At 41.2% G+C, this 9349-nt stretch overlaps 1 long non-coding RNA gene across 1 annotated transcript; it reads left to right on the forward strand.

Annotated features, from left to right (window-relative positions):
* The first annotated feature begins 2811 nt into the window (after positions 1–2811).
* Positions 2812–6761, forward strand: LOC129785410 (uncharacterized). Its single transcript, XR_008749474.1, has 3 exons — positions 2812–2997; positions 6284–6388; positions 6505–6761. It is a non-coding gene; the product is annotated as an uncharacterized LOC129785410 (long non-coding RNA).
* Positions 6762–9349: the final 2588 nt, after the last annotated feature.

Consider the following 9349-nt stretch of genomic DNA (forward strand, 5'->3'; position numbering starts at 1 on the left):
ACATACACGTGTGCACGCGTGATTGTACCTGTATATGGAGACTATACCTTGTACCTCATGCTTTCCAGAGCAGTGGTGTTGGTGTGAGGTCACCACTTCATTTAGCTTTTCTGCAAATACTGTGGAACATTTAAGTGGTCTAGGAAATACGATCTTTTAAACATCTTGTGAGATAACTTTGGCAGGGTATATCCTTCTGAGCACCTACCAGTATTACTGAATATAAATATACAGAGAAATACATTCTAATTTTTTAAAAAAATATTTTATACAGGCAAACACATTCGCAGTGTGGATATCTCCACATACTCTCCATGCAAGATGCATATATATGATTTTATGTACATATGCCTACATGTAAACTATATGCAAAACATGTATTTGGGTTTAAATTAGAATAGACACACCTACAAATATGAAGTTACATATTAATATGCAGATATATTAATTAGGACTGCAGTCTAGTTCTTAGTTTTATTTCATAAAAATTAGATAGGATTAAGTTGGAGTACTTAAAGAGATACAATAAAGTCTACTGTATTTCAAGGGATAAGGCACCAGTCTAAGCAACAGGACGATGTAGGTATTCAGAAGGCTGTAAAAACCTGTCAGAGTTAAGGCAGAAAGACAGGTATTTAGAGTACTGTTTGCCAGAGGGTTGATCTACAGAGTTTCTATAGTGGGCACTGAGAGAATGATTCTGTGACACAGGATCCCAAGGCTGTGATTAATCCCAGTATGCAAATCCCGGGCTGATAAGGGCCAGGAGGGTGAGAATGTATCAGTGCTGCAGACTGCAGCGTACTGTAAATATACCTGAGGCATTTTAAATAACCTATAGTGGGAACCAGAGGCAGCTTTGATGCAGTAGCAGAAAGCAGCGTCAGCTTAGATGCAGTGTAGACCTCTTCTCGCCAAGAAGGGTGCTGCTGTAATTACTCTGTGTGTAGTACCTCTGGATATACCTGAAGTCAGAGCATACAGTTCAACACCAAAGCACACATGACAGAGGACAGTGTTTACTGTTGGGCTTCTCAAACAGAAACCCAACACTGTGCTTCTCTTTCTCATAGTAAAGCCAAGACAACGTTCCACCCCATGTGATGCATGTTCTAGTATAGCATGTTACTGCTGATATCCGATTTCATACTTGTGTTCAGTTCTGGAATATATATATATATGTAATTTTTTTAAACTGACATCTGGACTTCAGCTACTTTTTCCTGTTGCTGCAGTGAAATACAGAAGCAGTGTGAAACTCATTCTGAGACTATGTGGGGAGTCCCAATCCTTTTTGAAGAGGATTATCCATGTTCTCATTCCCCTCTGCAGGGACAACAACAGAAGCTACTGCCATCAGGCTGTCTCCATTGCTCTGTCAAATCCAACAGGCAAGTTCCCTGTTGACACAACTCCGTTAAAACCAATGGACTTTCATCATCGGAGATTATAGCCCTAAAACTGTTTGCAAGGATTTCCCAAGAGAAAGAGCACAGGCTGACCTTGAAAAGAAATTAAAGGCTCTGTCATTGGTTGCCAATATTTGAAATTCAACAACTGTAAGCTCAGGGAGGACCAACACGTGGAAAAAATTCCGTATCTCCTATGGATAAAAATCATGCCTAAACAAAACACACACGCATGTTTTTATGCTTAGTCCCCAGTGACAGTAATGTCATGCCTAACGTTTACTTATACGTGTACTTGTATTGTTTCTAAGGTCTTATACTAACTTGAGAGTCCATGGTAGACAATGATACGTGTGCTTAGTTGCTCAGTCAAACTACATTAAGCACACTGTCTAAACATTTTTTAAAAAAATAAAACCAAACCAAAACCAAAACCACCCTGAAACATCACAACATTGATTTTAGGAAATGTCACTTCCAAAGTTTAGGTTCTTGCATTTGAAGTAATTCACATCAGAAATCAATGTGGATTAACTTTCCTTAGTATCTCTGCATACATATGTCCTAAGTACACAGTGAGAGGAATTCAAAACTAAATCTTTTTCCTTCACAGCTCCCCTCTCCTGCTGTAGTTTCCAATGAAGTCACCACCCTCTGTAGCTTGCCACAGTTGTCACTAAGTTTAATGAAGCTGTCACAGTTGCATAAAAAGTCAGTGTAAGGTTCCAAATAAATCCTTTAACACGGGAACATGCGGAACCAGACATGTAGAAGAAGAAAAGGCTACTCAAAATAAACATCAAGGGAAAAATGAAGGAGACAGGAGAGCTTGGTGTTTTGCACACACCTTGAGTTGCTAACAGCTAGATTTGCAGTTATGGTAGTTAGGCTGTACCAGGGTTAGCTTGAATCCATCCCTGGGAATTTTTCTGAGTGCTGTCAACAGTATGCCTAGCCTGGGTCTTATTTTAGCCATCCAGCTTAATCATTCTCTGTCTAAAGCCAGAAATGATGCACTCTCCTTCCATTGTGGTTCCCTCCTGAGATCAAGAGACAGAAAACCATCCCCATGTCTGCCACTGATTACGAGACAGTCCCATCCATGGATGAGGGGGAAGGATAAACAACATGTGGGGAGCTATGTGCGGTGACCAGGAAATTCACTGCACAGTGAAAGAACTAGGGGCTCGTGTGCTCAGGTTACACAAGCACGTCATCTTCATTGTGTACCAACAAACTGGCTATCATATCTAGGATATATGACATGGCTAGCTGTCATCTTGGATTTCTGAGTGTTTGCTGATTTTAGTCTGTTGTAACCGCTATCAACAATGCAAGACACTGAGGATTCAGCATGATTTACTAAATGGATACACTTCCTTTGCAGGACAAGCAACAGAAATACTTCCCTCTAAGGAAAACTGTGTTTCTGAGACACAGCAGACCATGCCGAATCCCCTCAGTCCTCTCCCAGTCACTGCTTCCCCATCCACACGTGGAGATGAGGAGGAGACCTTCCTGCTGGCTGAGGACTCTGTAACTCCACTGAGTTTGTTCACATGAACAGCTAAGACTGCTGAAAGACAAGGTGAACAGATTTGGGGCTTTTCTGGCTGATTATTTGAACCCTCAGCAAACTGGGTGCTTACCAGTTAAGTATACGCAAAACTTGCATTTGTTTAAAAATGAGAAGATTTGGTAAAAAAAAAACCAAACTTTTTTCCTTATCTTTGATCATGCAATGATGTGTATTATACACTTTAAAATGCAAGAAGAGATAGAAGATTAACTTTTTAGGCAAATATGTGAAATACTCCTTGGAATTACTTTTAAAAGTAATTTTGACCCTCCCAAAATGAAACATGCTTTCAGAATGTTCCCTTCCTTTTCAGTAGCACAGAGAAAGGAAAAGAGAGGAAACGGGGGGAAAAAATTTCCACCCCATTTTTCCCAAGACTTTGGAACACTTGGAATACAGAGTAACAGGAAAATTGGGCTGCTCACTTTCAGGAAGGATGAGTGTTTGCAGCAGGCGGTGACAGCAGCCCGCAGGAGCAGTTGTGTGCAGCGGGTCTGAAACACACACGGTGCTGCGGGAAGAGTCAGATCTGCAGCAGTCATCTGGCCTGCATCTCTGCCCACAGCAAGGGTGTTCAGACAAGTCATTTACAGCAGGAAACATTCTGACCCATGCTTCTCAGCACTGTCATCAGCATTTTACATTGATTTCATTACCTATTTAGGCACTGGCTGGGACGAGACCCTAAGCCTATGGTTCTTGGGTGGTATCGTCAGTCTGAGCTGGAAATGCTTTTTCTGCAAGCTAGCTCAGATATGTTTATAAAAATTGCAGTCACTCGGAAAGGGCTTCTTTGTTAGCACCTTTAGAAAAGGCCTTCAAATGTATTCCTGGTTCTCTCTGGCTTTTACAGAATTAGGTGTCTCGTCTAGCTTGGTTCTTCTCTAGATCCCACTGGCCACCCACAGTAACCCTGTCAACATGATACCAAACATGCTCTACCTTAGTTTCACCTTTGTAAATTTAGAAAAAAAACACCCTAGCATTTCTCCAACTGTTCTCTCTTGAATACTTGACTTTCACAGAACAGTGCCTTAATCAATAATCAAGACAACAGCTTTGAATGCATACAAATTATGCAGGTCCACTTCACTGCAACTATAAACTGTAGTTTATTTTTCAGCTGATAAACATTTTCCAACAGATTGTACGTTAATGACACTGCTGCTGGCAAAACAAGCTACCTTCACCCTGAGCTGCTTCCAGATGCTAAACAAAGCCTTAATATACCCAGACTATCCTTAGAGGCAACTATCTCTTCACCTGTATGAATGACTTAACATGCAGTGCCATACATTTGGCATCGCTGGTATATAAGATACTACCTCCAAATATGCAGTGAAAGTCTTTGATCAAAGCACAAACAGAATGAGACTAGCAGCTTCCAGGAGGTTCTGCAGCTGGGTTTATTCAGCAGTTGCAGAGACCGTGCAGGAGTTTTCACTTTTTCCAAGACAACTATTTTGGAATGTATTCTCTGTGTATACAGAAGGTTTCTTCCAGATTATTTGTTTGTTTCACACCTATGCACCTGCCACAATATATACAATGAAAATAAATTCTGTGAGAGTCTTGCTGTTGGAAGAATATGGTAATCTCAAAAGAGTGATGGCTAGTCCTTGTCATTTCACCATATAAATATTATAGCCATAATTTCTTTGATGAAGCCAGAGAAAGATGCCAAATCAGATTACATCTTTGCAGTCTTCTTTCTTTGTAAATAAATGAATAAAAAAAAAGCCAATACATCACCTTCCAAAGACAGAAATATATATTGGTAGTAATAAAGCAACTCATAAGATATTGCTTACGCAAACAAGCAAGAATAGTCCTGGTTAATTCACCATCTAATACTAACAGGAAAGGGTTGGGACCTGGAAAGATCTTAATAACTCAGGACTCTATACCTGGAATGATTCTGTAATTTTATAAAAAGTAAAATGGAAAAACAATGTGTTCAGGGAAGCACAGAAAAGCATTGCTACAACAGCAAAACAAATCAAACACTGATCAATATCGCTGTGGTCACCCGTTAACAAAGACCTGTGATGCGTTTTGAATGCACTTTGTATTGAAGCCATATTTTTCCCTGTTTCCCTGATGCCTTACAGTAATGAAACACATATGAAATCATTTCTGGAGGAAGGATAGTCGTAGTCATCCTCTTCCTCCTATTTTCCCTTCATACATCCTTTGTGGTGGTGCCTAAATTGCAGATGAGGGTTGGAAAATAGGACTTAGAGCTAGATCTGACTGAAGATGATAGAAAGCCATACCAATGACAGATCTGAAGGACTTCAAAACAGGATTCAAGCAGAGTCAACCCAGTCACATTTTGGAACGATTAGTGTCTTTGTCTCAAACAGCTTCTGTCCTACCATCTCCATTCATATAGAGCCTGGAAGGCAGAGAACAGCAGGGAGGCTACTCTGACTTTCTTGACTGTGGAAGAATATAACGAAAAAAAATTCTTTTAAATCTAAGGACCAAAATTTTAAGATCTCTGCCAGGCTGCTTCATTTACAAAAGCTATTTAACAGCCTAGTAAACCCTGTGTTCGCTCATCCCATCGCCAGATGCATGCAGTTTCTCAGGGTAGCAAAGTTGCTAAGCTCTGTTAAGGTGCTGATACCACAGCCTAGCTAACATCTTTTAAGAGGCATCCACTACACACTAGCATAGCTTTTGGGAATTGGCACCACCACATACCAGGGTGCTGCTCAGCGGTGCTCCTGCTCACGTACAGCCTGACAGCAACACAGCTACGGCCACACTGCACCTGTGTGTACACAGACTGGCTGGCCCAAACACAGGACTGTGCTGACACGGCGACTCCGCTTTCAGGAGCTGACACCCCCAACGTGGCACCAACCTGCACGGCACAGACACGTCCCTGTGCAGCACAGTTATCTCTGCTACTCTGGCACCTACAAACACCAGCAGAGGAGAGGGTCCCATCTTGCTTGATTCTGTAACTACCAAAAAAAGCCACAAGCGCTTCTGACACATGTCAGGAAGAGGTGACAGGAGGCTGGGTTAGAAAAGGAATCAAGCAGATGATGAAAAACAAAACAAAACAAACCCCACGCACTGAAACACACTTGGTTCCTCTGTTTTCCCATTGTTGTCATAGGAGTCAAAGCTATTATCAAGCAGTCCTACAGCATGACTAACAGCAGATTAATCCCAAACAGGTTGATCCTCTGCTCCGTTAGCTCAAGCAAAGACCTAGAAAGGCGTGTTTTGGCTAGCCTGTACTTGCAGGACACTAACTGAAAGCATATTTCTCTTTCAGATGAATATAGCTGCATTCAAGACCCTTCTCAAGGCATCTCTACACAAAGCAGCGAGATATTTCCTCAAGTATGAATGCAAGACATGCCATTTTCTGCAGCATAAGGTAACAAATGAAAATATAATAGTAATCAAATCAAACTCAAGTGTTTTAAAGAAACCCAGATTTTTTCCTATTTTTGAAGCTATTGACCAGCAGAAGTCTCTCTCCCTTATCTTTAGCAGAGGATTCTGCAGCAGAATCAACTCCCACATGCAGGGCTGGTTTCTATCCCTTGACAGCTTGACAAGGGTGGGTACGCGTTTTTGTCCGAGGACTGCACTTGACTCCGTGGGCCAGATAAATACTTGGGAAAGAAAAGGAAACTTTGTAGTGTCACCGCACCCCATTTCCACAGAAAGCTAAGCTGCCAAGCAAAGCTCTCTTAGAAACTTTGCGCAGAGAATATAAAAGGGAAAAAAATAAATCAGTATGTTTTCCTGATTGCAATGACTTAATACAAATATACCATATTTTACAGGGTACTACTTAGTTTAATGTTTTATCTTTAAAGAAAGAAAATAAAATCCATGGCTTCTTTTGGAAATTGTATTTTCTACAGATGTGGCTTAGTCTGAGGTTTCCAATTGGAAATATTCTGACAAGGATGTGATCTTCAGGATAGGTTTTCATTGCTTTCAGAGAGTCTCTGTAAGGTATTTCAGATGGGAATTTTAGGGATGCCCATGGAGCAGGGATTTGTCACTAGTAAACGTCTGAACTAAAGGGAAAGCAGATTATAATCCATACCCATGTAATAGTGACTGTGCTGGCAACACACAGAACGGAGTGGAGAAGAGCCCCATGCCCTGGCACAGGCTGCCTCACCTATGACTATTCTCCTGCTCACAAATCCCTCATGAAGACCTGTCTCCACATCATTTTCCTATGCTTTACTTGAAGTATTTCATTGTCTAACTTGAGGAAGCAATTTCTAGTTTTGTTCACAGTTGGTCTACATATTAGAACAGTGGCAGAGAGGAGAGTCAGCATGAGCATGCTACTCTGTTGGAGGCAGCCGAAGACAATCCTGCCATCCAGCAAGCTTTGATGTTAAAACCCAAACACAAGAAATCCACAATCCAGCAATGTCACCCTTTTCTGATTAGACTCTGAGATTTCATTCTACCCCCGCTGCAACACCTCCCCTTCTTTGCAGGCTCTAAAGAAAATTCACAGGAGCCTTTCCACCATCTAATACAGCTGGTGCCCTTCCAGCTCCTGTGATGCCAGCCACTGCTCTCACAGATCAAGGTGACAAATTTCCACCTTCTGCAGAGAATTGTATTTTAGGATTGCATTGCAAAGACAAAGAGACAGAGGGACAACCTATAGCATTATTTAGCAACAAGTTAATGCTGGCTTTGGTTAGCTCACAGAAAGCGTGAAATAACAGTCTTCACAGCCATTTTGTTATCTTTAGCGAGGATCTTAATGAAGCAAAGTTTGTGGAAAAAGGTAGTATCTTTGATCAGAAAAAAAAAAAAAATAACCCACCCAAGTCTTCAAGCACATAAGACTTTCTTTGTGTCTGACCTAGATAAAAGAACACAGGTAAGTTTAGGACAAGCCTGAACCCAGGCTAACCATGGGAGGAAAGGATAGGCATACATGACCATTTAGGTTGCATTCTTTCTGAGCTCACATAAAAACTGACCTTAGTGCAAAGGTTTCATAGGGACAAGTGAAAAATCATAACAAGCTCTCTGGAAGCAAAACTCCGTGAACTCCAGGGTTATAGCAACTCTCTCTCCTACTCTTTTTGTGACTAGAGCACATCTTATCACCTGCCAAACCTTCTGTTGTTCACAGCAGAAGGTCAAAGTGCTTAATAAGAAAAAAATATAGCAGATAGGTTTTGGATAAAACTGCATTTTTGATCTGGCCACTGGCTGTACAAATGCCATTCTAATTACTTCATAAAATTTCACTAAGTTTTAATCCTACTGATACTTCTAGTGATTTACTTTCAGCCACATTTTAATTAGCTAGAGATGTAAAAAAATACTTTTAAAAACCCCTCTTCAGACAACAAAACATCTTCAGAATACAATGCATACTTTGCCACAAAAATCTCTGTGATGCTTGCCATTATAAATCATGTCTCTTTGAGGTAGGCAGGGACAGATTGCAGAGAAGCCTCACCCTGAATTCCTGAGAAACCTGGAACCACAGCCTCACACCTCACCCTTCATTTTCAATCTACTATATAGCACTGCCATTCTAGCTGGATATTTAAGCCAGAGTTTTCAGGTGTGACCCATTCTCCTCATTGCCAGACAAAACCCTTTCCCGTGCCAGGTGCACTCTATCATGCAGCAATAAAACCCACAAACCCTCAGAAGGCAAATGTCAGGGCAATCCTATCCAGCTGATTTCAGTTGCATTTGCAAAACCAACCATCTCCCCTGCACTCCCCCACCTCCCTCCATCTTCTGGTTCACATAGTTTCAGGGACTCATTCTCCAGTTGGGTATCGCTTCTGATTTGTCACCCTGCAATGCCTGAAAATCTTTTCCATTAATGACAGCAACAGCCAACTTGACTCTCCAGAGCTCTGAAACACAGCAAATTAAAACCATGGGGTAACAGCTGTTTCCCTGACCTTGACAACATATTACCTAGAAAAGAGCCTTCTATGCTTCTGCCTAGAAGAGGATTCAAATACTCCCTTTTTATAGATTCATGTTTATAGGCAGGGATTTTCAGAAAGAGTACAAGAACTCCACTGGCAAAATACTATCTTTAACTGTAAAGACGTCACTGTCAGCTCACAGAGGTACAGTTTTAAGGAGCAACAAGGAGATGAAGATTCTTAGTCCCCTGGATCTGCACGGGAGACATGGGCACTAGTAAACTGTTGCCAATGAATGGAACAGTCAGGCCTGGAAATTTTGAAAAGTTCATACTGAGGGAACCTGCCTGGATATGACATACAAGTTTAAATCTGCTCTCTCAAGCTCTCCTTTCATTTTTAGCAAGTCCCAACATGCATTGGTGCAAATTATAGAATGCACGAGTAATGAA

The sequence above is a fragment of the Falco peregrinus genome, chromosome 12, assembly GCF_023634155.1.
Source record: "Falco peregrinus isolate bFalPer1 chromosome 12, bFalPer1.pri, whole genome shotgun sequence".
In the NCBI taxonomy this organism is placed as follows: domain Eukaryota; kingdom Metazoa; phylum Chordata; class Aves; order Falconiformes; family Falconidae; genus Falco; species Falco peregrinus.